Here is a 17,800-nt window from a genome sequence, read left to right as displayed (position 1 = left end):
TCTGCATCCACCAACAAAATACATGTATCAGTAGCGTCCTTTCAAAATATCATCATATAAAATCAAAACTCAAATGAAATACTAGAGCATGAAATGGAAATTTATTCTAATAGCAGAAATTAAACTACTTTAACAATAGTAATAACAAAGAGTAGAGTTAGAAATACAATACAAAAGATGCCCCATGGCATCAAATGTCCTCAATGAAGTTCATGCTGAGAACCTGCTTACTTTCGGGCAGATCCATGGGCTATTTTTTTGATGTGCCCTATCCAATTTTGAATATCTTAGGACTTTGATCCATCCCAACACTGTGTTGTACATGATCATCTGATTTATCAAATCCTTTGCGTTTTTTTCTTTTCTTAATAGATTGTAATGTTGATGTTGATACAATCAAAGTAGACCTTTCCACCCAATCTTGAAAATGCTCAGATGGAGAATTTGAAGTATCCAAGACTCCTGTGAGCTGCCTTTCTCCATTTTGCATCTGCGTTGACATGGGTGATGGATCAATCTCCTAAGTATTAACCTGATTCCCCTCAGTTTCCTTTCTATCCAAGTCACCTTCAATTAGTAATTTTTCAATGACCTCCTCATAATAAGATGAAGCTTGCTTTAGTGGATTGGGAGGCTTATGATCCGTTTCTTTGTTCTTTTCCCATTCATCATTCGATCTAGGCTAGAATTTCTATACCTGTAATCTTTCCATTTCCTCCAACCTATTCTGAAAAGTGATCTGATTAGCCTTCGTAACACTTATTTCCTTGGCATGATTTGTTTCCATGGGGTTGATTAATTGTACTTTTTTTCTTCCATGGAAAGCAATTGTTTTGAAGAGCGACCATTTGACTAGAATGATTAACCTCCATGGTACTCATTTCCTTTGCATGATCTGCTATTAATCTTGTTTGATTGAGTTCCATGTTCTTAATTACTTGAGCGTGATTTGCTTCGATTGTAATCAAATTATTTTGACTAGAGGTCATCTAATTAGAGTGATTGACTTCAGTGGCCTTTATTGCTTGTGCATGATTTACCTCCATAGTCTTAATGAGTTGAGCTTGATTGAATTGCGTAACCTTAACCATTTGAGTCAACTCCTTGATGAGATCCTTATCATTTGCTTCAACTTTTGCTTTGATCTTTCTTTCATCTCCATATTTTCTTCAAAGGCATCAATGATTGATTCTAGAGAATCGAAATTGTTAGCAGGTAAGTCTATGAACCAATCCATAGCATCGCCATCTAATGAAAAGATGAAAAGTCTCATTTTAACATCCTCATGGTTAATATCATGGCACCATTTGCTCACACAAAGGTGGAAATTCCTAAGGTGAGTTTCAGTACTAATGACATTGTTACCTAGAAAAATAGGCAACTCTTCAATAGCCTCAATGACTTCATCTGGAATAAAATTCGGATAGCCTGGAATGTTAGTAAAATCACAAGGGGTGAACAAATCATTCATGATGTCATGCTCACTTGACCTTGAAAATCCAAATGGATATCAAAAATAGCCTCTTGCCCAAGATTAGCAAGAAGTCTACTATGAGAGAGTCTCTTTAACCTCTCTCTAAAAACTCATTCAGGGTCAAGAGTGGGGCTAACTATACTACTTGGATGCCTTCTAGTAGAAACTCTTGCAAGATTTGAATGAAGTGGAGTCGCCACTTGAGCAAGAATCTAATACTAAAAGTCCAAAATGCCAAAACCAAAAGTTAGTCGATTTCGTAGGTATAAGAGGACTTGTCCTCGACAACGATGCCAAAAGAATGTTGTCACCTGTCACACACACCTAAGTTAGTGAGAAAAGCCTTTAACCCCACAAGGTGTGGTTGGTGGCAAATTAAAGAGATGGGGCCACCACCTATTCCCAACTCTCTTCGATTAAGCTCTCTCCTAGGTCAGTTAATGGGGGTGGTCCTTAAAGGAAAACTAAGTTAGAAGGTTTCTAGGAGATGTTAGAGTGAAATGTGTTGATTTAGGGTAGCATCAGATGTGCTCTAGCCATGAAAATTGGTGGAGAGGCTAAAGCACATGAGATCTCCAAGACCTAGAAATGGTTTAGACACATTGTACCTGATTTGGGAGATATTAAAATAATTAATATTTTTAATGGAGTTCCTAAGTCTAAACTTAGGAAAAATAAAATATTTATGGGTATTAATATAAAATTGGGTTAGAAGGTTCCAAAAGTCACGGATCAAGCCAAATCTAATTTTAGCCGTTGATTAGAGATTTAATCTCGGTCGTTGAAGGATCAACGCGAAAAGTATAAGAGGAGGCTTGAGGGTCAGTTGGAGAACACACCAGAGTGATTAGTAATTCATTTTTGTTAGAGCAGGGTTGTTAAGCAAAGTTGAATCAGTGATTAGCAACGAGGGCAGTGAGTACGAGGCACAGAGACAGAGACAATATTGAGAGCGAGAGCGAGAGCAACAACTTGTCCAGGCTACGCAGAGCCCAACAGAGACAACACATAGGCCAGAGGGACATCGTCATCCACGCATAGGCTGCTGGAGTGACGCAGAGGGTCCTAGAGGCTACGCAGTGCCTCAGAGGGCTGACGCAGAGGGTCCTGGGGTTGACGCAGAGGCCAGAAGGGCCAGCGCTGAGCTTCAGTTGTGTTGCAGAGGGTTTCATGGGACATGTTTTTTGAATACTTGTTTCTGAATATAGAGGTATTGCTGCCACGTATTTTTCGCTGTCAAGTGAGCCAGTTAGGCACCCAGTTGTACTCAGATAGACTGCATAATAATATAACCCTCTGAATAGTTGCACTGGTTTTCCTGCATTGGGTTTTTCTGGGGACATTTGTCCAAAAATAACGTGTCACTTGTGTGTTTGTTTTCTTTCAGTTGATGATCTGTAGATGTTGTGACTGTATTGTGTTTATTTCGGTATTTAAATGTATTAAATAACAAGTAGAAGAAATAAACCAGCAAAATACAGATTAATTTTCTAACGGATAGACTTAGAAAATTCAACATGGTATCAGAGCGTGGTTGCAGACCACAGGAAAATTGAAGGCATTAGCTGAGCAGAGCATTTGCAGTAGAATCAGCTGTCCCGAATGACAGTCGTTGTTCTTTGCAGAAGCGACAAAGGAAGGGTTGATGCAGAGCGAGTGCGTCATCAGTCTGGGCTAGAGAGAGGCAGCGCAGAGGCTGAGGAGGGCAGCAAGAGGCTCACATAGAGGCTAGGAGGGTTGACTTAGTTGGCTGAGGGAGCTGCTTTGCCGGTGCCGGGATTGCGCAGAGCTAAGAGGCTCAATCCTTCGGTTGCTGGGGTGAAGGAAGCTGTGGGCAGTTTGCGGGAGCGAAGCTGGTGGGGTACTTTGGTTAGAATAGTACCTAACAGGGCAAGACCAAGGTAGAGGGAGTTGCTGCAGAGGCGGATTTCTAGCCAAGGAATCCTGGTCAGTGTTGCAGTTGCACAGATGATCAGAGAGGAGTAACTTGACAGTTGGCAAAAGGATTTCCATGAGGGAAATCGAAACTTAGAGGGAGTCCAGAAGAGAACTCCCAAACGGGAAGTAGAGAGACTCAGTAGGAGTCAAACCGAGAACTTCCAGGCGGGAAGTAGAGAGACTCGAAGGAGTCGACAGAAGAGCAGCATGATGGCTGTGAATGGGCTGAGAGATTAGGATAGGCTGGACGGAATGTCCAACTTTGTGGTCTGGAAGGCCAGGATCTTGTCCATTCTAGACAGACATCATATCAAGGGCTTCCCCTGAGAGTGATGGCTCCAGTTGACCTGGTAGCTAATGAAAGGGATGAGGAGGCAATGGCTAAGGAAAAGTGTATCATCCTTGATGCGGTTAAGGATCATGTGGTCCCACATATTGCCGAGAAGGAAACGACAAAGGAGATGTGGGACACTTTGAAGACATTGTACCAGCGTATTTCGATGCAGAGGAAGATGCTCCTGGAGAATCAGCTAAGGTCATAACAGATGCAGAAGGGAGAGCATATAGATGTCTTCCTCGGTCGGTTGAAGGAGATCCGTGACCAACTAACTTCCATGGGGGCCTCGCCGGATCTGGAGTTGATGGTAAGGACTGCACTTAACGCAGTCTTTGAGGATTGGGAGACATTTTTCCAGAGCATACTGGGCAGGACGAGTCTTCCGGATTGGGACGAACTGTGGGCGGATCTACGTCAAGAAGAGATTAGGCAACTGACCAAGGGGGGGAGTAGCGGCAAAGGGGTCAGGATCAAGAAGGAAGAGGAAGAGGAAGAGGATGCGACTCTAGCATCGGCGGGAAAGCAAGAGAAGAGGAAGAAGAAGGACCTCTCCAAGGTCAAGTGCTTCCATTGTGGGGAATTGGGTCACTATGTGAACCAGTGTCCAAGGAAGAAGTGTAAGGGAGAGGCTTCTAACTCGAAGGCAGCGCCAGTGAGGGCGGAGAAAGAAGTCGAGGAGGATGATGATTGTGCCATGAGTGCTCATGTGTCACTTGAGAAGAAGTGGGGGGACATCGAGCTGTAGTTAGGAGGACTACAGGTGATGAGGGACAGGCTCCTTGAGGTACCCAACCTCTTGGATTATACCTTACTACGAGAGCCCCGAAGAGTAGCAGGACTGACGGATGTAGGTAGAGACGGATGCGGATGGAGTGGCAGAAAGTGCTGCAGTGCAGGAGTCCCCAGGCAGCGCGAGACTAGCAGGCTGCAACAGTGCAAGAGGCACGAGAGTGTTGCAACAGTGCAAGATGGCACAAAGAGGTTTGCAGCGGTGCGAGATGCACTTGTTAGTGGCAGAGAGAGCTTTAGCATCGGGATCGTTTCTAGCCTGATAGGGATGTAAGAAGTTGGGTGGATCAGTTACTTACTTCTCAGTAACTGAATTGCAGTGTAGTAGCAGTAGCAGTATGCAGTAGCACAATGCAGCATGATGAGAGGGGATGTAGTGCAGATGCAATGTTGGGAGGATGGACCAACAGCAGCATGGATGCAGAGGGAGCAATAGTGGCAGTGGCAAAGCCATGGGCAACAGTACAGGATGCAACAGTGCAGAGGATGTTGGGCGGGGAGGCCTAGCATTGGCACACGTACCGGTGCCGTATAATCAGAGTGATGTTTAGTGTGGAGTATTATTAGAGCACAATCCTCGCTAAGAAGTAGTGTTGATTTCAGGTAGCATCGGATGTGCTCTAGCCATGAAAATTGGTGCAGAGGCTAAAGCACATGAGATCTCCAAGACCCAGAAATGGTTTGGGCAGATTGTACCCGGTTTGGGAGATATTAAAATAATTAATATTTTTAATGGAGTTCCTAAGTCTAAACTTAGGAAAAATAAAATTTTAATGGGTATTAATATAAAACTGGGTTAGAAGGTTCCAAAAGTCATCGATCAAGCCAAATCTAATCTTAGCTGTTGATTAGAGATTTAATCTCGACCGTTGAAGGACCAACTAGAAAAGTATAAGAGAAGGCTTGAGGGTCAGTTTGAGAACACACCAGAGTGATCAGTCATTAATTTTGCTAGAGTGGGGTTGCTAAGGAAAGTTGAATCAGTGATCAACAACGAGGGGCAGTGAGTACGAAGCAGAGAGGCAGAGACAATACTGGGAGACCAACACAGAAGCAGAGAGAGCGAGAGCAGCAGCCAGTCCAGGTTACGCAAAGCCCAACAGAGACAATGTAGAGGCCCAAAGGCTGGAGTAATGTAGAGGGTCTTAGAGGCTGCACAGTGCCTCAGAGGGTTGGCGCAGAGGGTCTTGGGGTTGATGCAGGTCACCAGGAGGTTGATGTAGAGGCTAGAAGGGCCAGCGTTGAGCTTCAGTTGTGCCAGAGTGGGTTTCGTGGGACAAGTTTTCTGAATACTTGTTTCTGAATATAGTAGAAGAAATAAACCAACAAAATACATAGTAATTTTCTAACGAATAGACTTAGAAAATTCAACAAAATGGATTACTGTTAAGATTATGAACAAATATAAAGTGAGCAATATGAAATAAAATGAACTTCAATAACCATCAACACAGGAGATAATGATAAGCATATATAAACCAATGCCTTCAAATATTGCTTTAGTAATAAATAATATTTGCTCAAAATAAAATGAAATGTTTCAAATTGAAACACAAGCAATCATGTCAATTAAACAAAAGATGTTAGCAAGATATGATACCAATGCAAGATATAAAATATGCTTTCAAGAAATACTTTAAAAAAATATATGATCATTCATACATTCAAAGCATGTAAGGAAGCGATATGGAAATGATTTGCAAATGAAAGAAGTTAGAACTTCACTTGCAATAAATAAGATGATACTTGCCCAAATAAAATATTCAATTCAAAACACATTCATCAATAACAAGTATATGGATAATTTGCTGGTAAAATGAAATGCACTTAAACTAAAATTTGATGCAATTATCTTGATTACTTTTAATCTAAATTCTTAGTCTAGATGTGATCTTTCTTCTAACTGTTTTGAAACAAGTCTCTTATGTAAGTTGTGGAAGGGGTCCAAGAGAAAGACAACAACGATTATATTAAGGATACCTTCTTTGGATTACCCAACACACTCTTTGCCTCCGACGCTACGGAGACTGTGGCTTTGACGACTGCAAGGTCACCGTGTTATTAACATAAGAAGGTCTATGTCCCTCAAGTTGATGAAAGAAAAGGGGTCCCTAAAAACGTTTTTCAACGAAGCTTCTGCTTAGAGGTAAATTAAATTATGATGCAACTATACTAACATGCCTAATATGATATGCAAGTAAGTTTTCTAAATAGAGATTTGCAATGCTTTCAACATAATGGAAATAATGCTCAAAGTAAATAGCAAAATGTAAACTCAATTGGAAAAATAAATTAGCTTGCACATGAATTAAGTGAAATTACTAAATGCTTTGCTTCAAGTAAATGCAATTATGTCCAAAGAAAGATAACTTGGATATTTTCTCAAGCTAATGCAAGATACATATTCTTCATGTAATTTACTCAAAATAATTGCTTTGACAAAGGATAAACCAATAACCAATTTTATATGCTTGCAAAATAAGAAAATAACATAAATGAGCATGTAAATAATGAGCCTATTGTGAGGCCAACATGAAGCAAATTGTTAGAGTAACTAAATCGACTTTGCTACTTGAAATGAGATGCCTTGCATAAAATAAATTGCTTCCAAAAGTAAGATTTAGAATTGTGCTTGAAAGCTAAACTTGAAATGACAAAGTATGAAAATAAGTAACAAAAGAAAATTCAGAAAATTAAATTGTGAAAGTGATGTTGTGTTAATTTTAAGGCATGCAAGATGAAAAACTAGCTCAAAATCAAACCACCCACATGTTCCTCCTTTTGAAAAAGGAGAAAATGATGCCCTGGGTGAAAACCCAAGCTCCCACAAGAAAAACTAAATTTTTATGAGATGTTACAAGACGAGGAACCTTCAAGAGGTCTCAAGTAAATCTTTAAGAGAGTCTTTACAATTCAATGATGCTTCTCAAGCTCTAGATCTTCTTCTTGAAAGTCAAATTCAGAAAATGAAGTAAGTACAATGAGAAAAACTCTCAAGATTGAAGAAGTTAAGTGTCTCTTGATGCCCCAAGGCTTGGCCTCCAAAGGTGAATGCAATGTTGCACAAAACAAGGAGCCAATCCTCCTCAAAAAACCCACGACCTTGCCAAATAACAACCCTCCTCTTTATCCAAAGCCTCCTTAAAAAATTTGACTTTGAAAGGGGTTGAGAGGTCTTACAAGAAAAATGTTAGAGTTTGTGTGATCCTTCCTTGATGCTCTTATCACCAACACTCTACCTATGGGCTGCAAGATCAAGAAACAAATTAGTGTAGAGAGAATATGAAAACAATTAAATAAAATATAAATAATATACAAGAAACCAAATCAAGTGATGAGAGTGAACCCCATCACTTGGTTTAGCTTAGAAAAGCTCTCAAATAGCTAATATGAATCAATGAAACACTATTTTAAAGATTAAAATTTTAAAAATAATTGTTTGTATACAAGCTTATGCCCAAACGAATCACTGCAAGACACTTTTCGTAAGATAAATTAAGTGAATCCAAATAACAAATGAAAGTTCCTTTGAAAGTGCTCCAAGAGTGGGTTGGTCTCCCAAAGACTTCCCCTCACATTTGGTCCAACAAAAAATCTTCTACAATACTCAAATCAAACATTAGTCCATATAGATTTAGATAAACAAACAATGAAATGAAACTTCTAGAAATTTATTACAAAATAAACTAGAGATTTAAAATTCTAGAGCCTATTTTCAAATCAAATAGTAATACAAGATAGCTTTGCACTAACAAGTTTACAAGAATATATGGAAAATGAAATAATTCAAAGCATAAAAAGATTATACCAATAGCTCACAATGCACCGTGCTCCAAAGGAAGAACACCCATGAATGAACCCCCAAAGTCTTCTTATTAAAGCTCTTGAAAAGTATACAAAGTAGCAACGCTTCCATAAACACAATAGCTAGTAACAAAAGATTACATAATGAGAGACCAATGCTTACTTATATAGAAGATTGGGAGCTAATGCCAAGACAAATTGTGACAATTCCAAGACAAATGGGTGACCATCCCAATGTTCCTTCATGCAAATTCAAATTTCCGAAGTGGCAACTTGATTTCTTCCTTAGAGGCCCAAGCAATCCTTGATGAGGGAGTTCGAATTAGATGAGAGGACATGTGGGAGAGTGAAGTGGAGTGGTAGTAGACCACTCTCCACTTCACTCAAGTGAACTCTAATCCAATCTCAAGTCAATTCATGATATCTCTTTGAAGCTCGAGTTAACTTCCTGAAATTGTGGGTTTTGTCACTGCAGCTCATTGTCTTCTCCACAAAAAAATTTGATTTTCTTGATTTGTGTCTTATGTAGAGTCCACATCACTTGGTAACTCAAATTTGACCTTTAGATGAATTTCCGCCTCATGTCCACGACATTTGAGCATGTGGGGATATTTATTTTTCTTCATTTATTTAATTGATGGGTTAATTTATTGTCACATTTTCCACGAAACTTAGGAAAAATGGGTTTTGAGGGTTTATAACTTATTTTTACCCCTCAAAGTGTGTCATAGCAGAAAGTTGAGGGTGAAAGGTGTAATTTTGAGCACACATACTCCATACAACTTTAGACATCACTTATTACAATTTATTCAAATTTCTGCCATGCAAGAAATTTAAAAAATTAAAAAATTGACTACTAGACCTAATCAAATTCCACGAATTTTTTTGTGTGATATAGTATGGTAATATACAATGACCCTAGACACTAGGACTCACCCAAGGCCTCGCCATCAAGCTGCACTCTCGCTTTGGGTTTATGCTTGGAGGAAAAAACTCAATTAAGTATTAAGTCCTCATAAAGATATGATAAATAACTAAGTGAAAAAACCTCCCAGAGTAAACTCACTTGATGACAAGGTCCCAAGTTACCTAGGCATGTTACATGACTAGACTCCTCATATTAGTATCACTTTTACATTGTCCCTGTAGGGTTTGTGGAATTTGAGTACGATAGAGAAAGATGAGAAGAAGAAGTAGAGTTGAAATTGAAAAACTCTGATGACATGATGAACTTTGATGGTACATTAGCTTCTGATACACCCTTGGGCATGGAGTCTTCATAAAATCTTCAGGTGCCACTGAAGTGATCAACAAGAACCGCTCTAAAACATATTGAAACAATTAATGGTAATGTTAAAGATTTAATTAAGAATTTAACATTACAATTATTTGGCAGCATTTTTTGGTGGAACATGAGATTGAACCCCTCTTTAAAAGAAAAATTTCTGGTCATAGAGTGTTTTAGTAGTCTTATTAATTTATAATTAATCTCTAATTAGGCATTAAAACCCAAATTGTGGGTCCCAACAATCAAATTAAGGCAAAATTGGACCATTTTTTTTGGAAACATGATGTATGGACACTGAAACACGCTTGAAATGTGTTTCAGTCTGTATGAAACATGTTTTCTATGGACTGAAACATGTTTGCAGAACGTTTTAGCATTTTGATCTGGAAACATAACTCATGCGGGTGTAGTGGGTGTGTTTCTTGCAACATAGAAGTAAATCAACATTCCTCTTCTTCCATATGAGAGAGCACTTTTACTCTAATCAACTGCAATGCTTTGTAGAACTCCACAACCCAAGGGAGTGTATCCCCCAACAATGTTGCTTTCCAGGTAATGGACATATGGAGGAACTTATTACAAAGGAGACAACTCGATCCCAAATAGTCTTGGTAAAGGGACAAAACCAGAAAACTGAGAGTTTCAGTTCTACCACATAAAAACATTTGGGCCGTAACACACATGGGCGCATCAATTTCCTACCATTAGGTAGCCCTCCCATAATAACTGACCGGGCCAAAGATGCTTTTAAAACTTCCACAAAAGCCTTGTAGAGGCTGTAAATCCTAAACAACATGTCTTCTGTTTTTATTTTAGCCTCTATGAATTTTTTAGTTTACCACCCAAAATAGGCTTTTGATAGAGCCACTTAATAGCCATCTATAGGCTTGTAGTTAACAAAAGTCCTTTGACCTGTTTTACTTCCAGTCTTTCCACAAGGGCTGGGGCAGATTGAGCTTGATAAAAAGAGAATCAGGGATCTGTTGAGAAATCTAGGGCAATTTAAGAATTCGATTTCTCTTAACTATGATAATTGCTTGTGATATTCTTTTCTTATATTCTGCTTCTTATTATTAACATGTGTTATTATCATCAACCAGCTATCAAAACAAGAAGATCAACAATGCAAGAGTACACAAGATATTGACACCAAGCCAGGGCAAAAACCTCTCCAAATTGTGAGAGGAAAAATCCTTCGAACTCTTTCTTATAGAATCTTTATTGATGAATTCTGAGACCCAAACTTTGACTCAAGAACACCTTCAGAAATCAAATGACAATACCTCCAAAATGTACCCAAACAAGTATTTCTTTCTGCAGCTTCGGATAGCACAGTAGGTATGCAACAACACTATGACAGTCTGCTGATCAAGGATAGGCTCACCTAGCCTTCTTATGTCTTCGCTTTCCTTGGAGATTGATCTCACATATCATGACCCTTTGCCTTGATCTTGGAATGAGCCTTCTTGATGCCGAGAGAGTAACTTTTCTAGAATAACGAGGATAGATTTGTCAACTTCAGTATACAGTACATACGTGTGAAGAGGGTTAGGGCTATTCTAGCTCTTCTAAGACTCCATTCTCGTTGCAGACTTCTTCGAGATGGCTTGCTCCTTCCAACCGCTACAAGATCGAGCCTCTAACCCAACAATATGCCCACACCAAATGATTCCCTAGCTCGGATCTTATTGTCGCATGAGGGAACAAACTTCTTAGGTGATTTCGGATGAGGGAACAGAGTTCCTCTTGGACTACGGCTTCTTCTCTTCGACCCTTTCTCTTCATTTATTCTTCCTTGAGAGAATGAGATAGAGACTCATCATCATAGATGTGTGTTGGAGGAGGTATCAACGCTGCCTTTATATAGGATTGTGTTCTCATCTCCTAGGTTGACATGATCCCTTGACTAGGTCGACATGATAGGAGGCTTCTAGACTGCCCAAATAAATAATTTCCAACGACTTCTTTGCATCAATTCAGTGGGTACATTTTGGAATATTTCATTGATGATCTTGAAGGAATTTTTGACTTGTAACAATTACATTCATAAGTGTAACAATACATCATGGTCGTCATTTTACATAACTCAACCTAGGGCTCTCAATGGGAGCCACAACTAGACCAAGAAACTTTTTGAGCATGAAACCCATGTCTCAAGCAAAAATATAAAAATCTTCTTGATACAAAATTACATCAGTACAAGATTTGACATTATGAAGACCGAACCTAGTTACACTATTTTCAACACTCCCTCTTAACTAGGGAGGTATTCATACATACATGATACATGGACATTCTCAATAAGAGTTCTCATAAGCAAAGAGTCGGATTATTTATCCATCTGTTATAACATCATTTCAACCAAAATTGTTTCCATACTAACAAATCTATCTCTCAAATTGATCAGAGCACGTTGTTGGCGAGACTGATGACTTATAAACACACTCGTCATTGTCTCTCTTAGGGCCATACCCACCTGGGTGTTCTTCGAGTATGCCCTACTAGGACTTTTCTCATCTTGGGTTCCCAGTCCTCAAGAATATCGGTCCTTGTGCCCACTCTTATCTTGGATGCCCTACCACATCCTCAAAGAGTGTTGGATGCCAGATGATAATTCAATCCTCCATTTCTTCTTCATTCTCGGAAGACAGTAATGTAGTGTCTATCATTCCCGCTCAAATAGGGATGACATATCAACCAAACCAAGCTTGTCTCTAAAATACACAAGCTTCTTGTTCGTAAGCGGTTTCGTTAATATGTCGGTAGTCTGCTGATCGGTGGGAACATAGTCTAGCTTCAGCACACCATCTTGCACCAACTTCCCAATATAATGATACTTGTTATTTATGTGCTTTGTCTTCCCATGAAACACTAGGTCCTCAGACAGTCTTATACAGCTATTATTATCGCAATGGATAGTTGTAGGGGCCAACGGTTTTGCAAATAAGTTAGATAACAATTTCCTCAGCTAGACTGCTTCCTGGCTGACTTCACATGTTGCTACGTACTCGGCTTCAACACTGCTTAAGGCAACTGTCTCTTGCTTCCTGCTCATCCAAGAGACCATCGGGGATCCTAGATTGAAGCATCCTCCAGTAGTGCTTCTTCCATCCTTCTCGCCGCCTCCCCAATCAGAATTAATAAATATTGTCAGAAGTACATCTTTTCCTTTCTCATATTTTAGGCAGTGATATATGGTTCCTCGCAAGTATCTTAGAATATGCTTGGTAGCCACCCAATGATCAGGACAAGGTTCCATCTGGAATTGGCTGAGTTTGGAATTGGCTGAGAACACTCACTGCAAAACATATATCTGGCCGAGTATTTACCAGGTACATAAGGGATCCAAGCAATTGCCTGTACCTTGTGGGATCCACCAGACTGGATTCATAATTTCTTAACAGTCTCAGGTTTGTAATCATAGGAGTTGTCGTAGGCTTGCACTCCATCATGTCAAACCTCTTGAGAATTTCAATTACATACTTCCCTTGACCCATGTAAATCTCATTGGGTTCTTGCCATACTTTCAGTCCCAGATAGTAGTGCATGGATCCCAAATCCTTCATATCGAATTCTGCAGTCAACTGATTCTTGCATTCCTGAATACGTTCTTCTACACCTGTTAGCAGAAGATCATCTACACACAGTAGGATGATGACAGGTTCATCCTTTATCACTTTGATGTAGAGGTTGGGATCAACCGAACTTTTGATAAAGCCTAGTCTTTGCAGATAAGTACCCATCTTGGCATACCAAGCCCAGGGTGCTTGCTTGAGGCCATATAAAGCCTTTTCCAACCTGCAAACATAGCCTTCTTTATCCTTGACTTCAAATCCCAAAGGTTGCTCTAATGTAGACTTCTTCATCTATGGTGCCATTCAGAAATGCTGTCTTTATGTCCATTTGATGAACTTTCCACTTCATGGATGCTTCCAGAGAAATCAGTGAATGAATGGTTGTATATCTTGCTGTAGGAGCAAAGGTTTCTTCATAGTCAATTCCTTCTTCTTGAGAGAAACCTCTAGCCACAAACCTGGCTTTGTATTTGTCTATGCTCCCATCCGCTGCATGCTTGATCTTGTAAATCCACTTTGAGGTTACCACAGATTTGTTTTCCGGTCTAGGAACGATTTCCCAAACACCATTCTTTATTATAGATTGGTATTCCTCATTCACGGCAGACTTCCATTCAGAGTGCTTGGAAGCTTCTTCAAATGTGGATGGCTCATCTTCTATCAATGTTGACATGTAGGCTGCATACCCAGAATACCTTTTAGGTTTCTTGGTTTCTCTAAATTTTCCACTTGCCTGGTGTCTTTCAACATCTTGAAGTGTAGAGGTCAACCAATTAGGTCTCTTCCTCTTTTCAGGGATAGTGATAGGTTCGCTTGGACCTTCATCTTCTTGATGAACATCTTCTTCTTCTTTATTGACTTCTTCCTCAAATATAGGAAGATCTTCTTCATCGGAATTGGATGAAATATGTTTTGACTTTTTGAATGCAATATTCTCATCAAAGATTACATCTCAACTTACCTCTATTTGATGTCTTTCCTTGATGTAGATCCAGTAAGCCTTGGATGAATAACTATATCCCACAAATATTCCCTTCTTACTTGTTGGATTTAGCTTCTTCCTTTTGTCCTTGGGAATGTGGATATATACTGGACATCCAAATATTCAGAGATGGTCCACATTAGGTTTCTTTCCAATTAAAGCTTCTTCAGGAGTTCGATTATTCAGAGACCTGTGGGGACTTCTATTTTGAATATAGACAACAGTCTTTGCTGCTTCTCCCCATAGGAACTTTGGTAGATCTTGGTCATGAAGCATTGCTTTAACACTTTCTTCTATGGCCCTGTTCTTTCGTTTAGCTACTCCATTTTGCTCGGGATTATATGGAACTATGAGCTCCCTCTTTTATCCTAGCCTCCTTGCAGAAGGCTACAAGTTCTTTAGAAGTGTATTCTCTACCGTTGTCAGATCTTAAAGTCTTGATCTTTCTTTTTGTGAGATTTTCCACTTTAGCTTTGAATTCTTGAAATTTTGAAAAGACTTGATCTTTGGATTTAAGAAGGTAAACCAAACTTTTCCTGGAGTGATCATCTATGAAGGTGACATAGAATAGATGTCCTCCAAGAGATTTGGTCATGGGACCACAAACATCAGAGTGTATGAGATCAAGTATCTCTTGAGCACGAGATGTGCTATGTCCAAAAGGTTTCTTTGCAATTTTGCCCAATGCACAGCCCTTGCATACGCCTTCATGTTCTTCTTTGAGATTTAGAATTCCATTTACTATGGAATTTAGGGTTGGAAGAATTTTTTAGTGGAGGTGGCCCAATCTTCTATGCCATAGTTCACATGGACTAATTTCGATGTGAACAAGTGCTTGATTGACAGGAGAAGCTAATCTATATAATCTACCTTCTCGGACACCAATGGTTCTAGCTTTTTCAATGCTTGAATCTTTAGCCCAAACAACTACCCTTCCATCTATAAAAGAAACTCTATCACCCTTTTCTTCTAGAGATGAAATAGAAATAAGATTTTTGCATAGACTTGGAACATATAGGATGTTGTTGAGATGAATGTTACTTCCGTCTTCAAGCTTGATGGACGTAGATCCAATGCCTTCTACCGGATAATTTTTGTTGTCACCAAGTTCCACAGAATAGGAAGACTTTCCTTTGGAGAAGAGTCTTGAGTTGGTGATGAAGTCCCATCATATGCGTTGAAGCTCCACTATCGATTACCTAAATATTCTCATCTTGAAACGTGCTAGAGAGTGCGGAGAATAAGCCATCAACTTTTGTAGATCTATCGATTTTGGAGATAAGATTAAACCATACTTGCTTGATCCTTTGATTGATGAAGCTTATCATAAATGATCCAATGCTTGCCAATTGCTTCATGAGTGAGGTGATCTTCTTCATGCCCTTTCTAGAACTTCCTTCTGATACCATGTTGAGAAATCTAGGGCAATTTAAGAATTCGATTTCTCTTAACTATGATAACTGCTTGTGATATTCTTTTCTTATATTCTGCTTCTTATTATTAACATGTGTTATTATCATCAACCAGCTATCAAAACAAGAAGATCAACAATGCACGAGTACACAAGATATTGGCACCAAGCCAGGGCAAAAACCTCTCCAAATCGTGAGAGGAAAAACCCTTCGAACTCTTTCTTATAGAATCTTTATTGATGAATTCCAAGACCCAAACTTTGACTCAAGAACACCTTCAGAAATCAAATGACAATACCTCCAAAATGTACCCAAACAAGTCTTTCTTTCTGCAACTTCGGATAGCACAGTAAGTCTGCAACAACACTATGACAGTCTGCAAATGTGATCAAGGATAGGCTCACCTAGCCTTCCTATATCTTTGCTTTCCTTGGAGATTGATCTCACATATCATGACCCTTTGCCTTGAGCTTGGAACGAGCCTTCTTGATGCCGAGAGAGTGACTGTTCTAGAACAGCGAGGATAGATCTGTCAACTTCAGTATACAGTACATACGTGCAAAGAGGGTTAGGGCTATTCTAGCCCTTCTAAGACTTCGTTCTCCTTGCAGACTTCTTCAAGATAGCTTGCTCCTTCCAACTGCTGCAAGATCGAGCCTCTAACCCAACAATATGCCCATACCAAATGATGCCCTAGCTCAGATCTGATTGCCGCATGAGGGAACAGACTTCTTAGGTGATTTCGGATGAGGGAACAGACTTCCTCTTGGACTGCGGCTTCTTCTCTTCGACCCTTTCTCTTCGTTTATCCTTCCTTGAGAGAATGAGATAGATGTGTGTTGGAGGAGGTATCAAAGCTGCCTTTATATAGGCTTGTGTTCTCATCTCCTAGGCCGACATGATCCCTTGACTAGGCTGACATGATAGGAGGCTTCTAGACTGTCCAAATAAATAATTTCCAGCGGCTTCTTTGCATCAATTCGGTGGGTACATTTTGGAGTATTTCATTGATGATCTTGAAGGACTTTTTGACATATAACAATTACATTCATAAGTGTAACAATACATGATGGTCTTCATTTTACATATCTCAACCTAGGGCTCTCAATGGGAGCCACAACTAGACCAAGAAACTTCTTGAGCATGAAATCCATGTCTCAAACAAAAATATAAAACTTTTCTTGATACAAAATTAAATCATTACAAGATTTGACATTATGAATACCGAACCTAGTTACACTATTTTCAACAGGATCATGTCCTCTACCCTGTCTACATTGAGTGGATTAAAGTTGTCAACTTGAAATTTTGCTTTAAGAGCAGGCCATGGCAGCCAATCTCTCCTTGGGCGTAAAAAAATATACTCGACCAGGTTGATGCCCTTTTTGAAGAATCCAGGGGCTGAGAACCAGGTGTTCTTAGCCAACGGCTTGCCCTCATGTAAGAAAATAGTGGACCACCACAAAGAATGATCATTTGGACAGGAAGCCAAACCCAAGGGCCCTATCCCCTTCAGCTGAGGCAGGCTTAACGGCTTTGCAAGACTTCCAAATACTCTGAGCTACAAATGTACATTTGTTCTTAACCATGGTTGGGGTGACCACAAGGGTCTGGAGATGAAGGCCTTGCCAAGATTTATTACTGAGGAGTGCTCTCGAGGTTTATACAATTCCTAAACAGCACCTCCAAGCATTTTTTTTCCATAGCATGAGTCACTGACTTTGCACAAGGGTCTTGGGCCTGAATCTTGGTTTTAATGGTCCCTGTTCCCTTCCTGTTTCTAGGGTTACAACAAGTAACTCCCAGTTAACTGTACAGAATTCCATGCCACTAAATTTATTAGCCCATAAAAAGATTCTCAGGGCATTCTCCAGTCTCTGGTAAACACTGATAGTCATGGATAATAGATTGTCGTTTCAATTTGTTATTAATTTCTTTTGTTGTTTCTTGGCATTTCCCCTGCTTATTCTTATGGCTGTTTGTGATGTTTCTTTCATGATTACTTCACTAGGAAATATTCTGTGAAGCTTTTATTGAATTTTACCAAGATTTAACTTTATAAGTTTATTATTTGAGCTTGTTTCTTCAAAATATAAAATACCTTAATCTGTAGAAATTTTAGCTTCTCTACATGTCTCATAATGCCTATGATTTGCTGGTAAGATCCTTAATGATTTGTTCAAGTAGGACATGCATTTGCT

General features: G+C 39.5%; 1 protein-coding gene across 1 annotated transcript in view; it reads left to right on the top strand.

The window, feature by feature from the left end:
- The window catches only part of LOC149226410 (putative LL-diaminopimelate aminotransferase, chloroplastic), a 310,774-nt gene that overhangs the window by 124,390 nt on the left and 168,584 nt on the right, over nt 1-17,800 (top strand).

The sequence above is a fragment of the Pinus tabuliformis genome, chromosome J, assembly GCF_031772625.1.
Source record: "Pinus tabuliformis cultivar Carrire ecotype Pingquan chromosome J, CPIR1, whole genome shotgun sequence".
Lineage (NCBI taxonomy): Eukaryota > Viridiplantae > Streptophyta > Pinopsida > Pinales > Pinaceae > Pinus > Pinus tabuliformis.
Note: the sequence above shows the minus strand (reverse complement) of the source record. Positions and strands in the feature narration are given on the sequence as shown.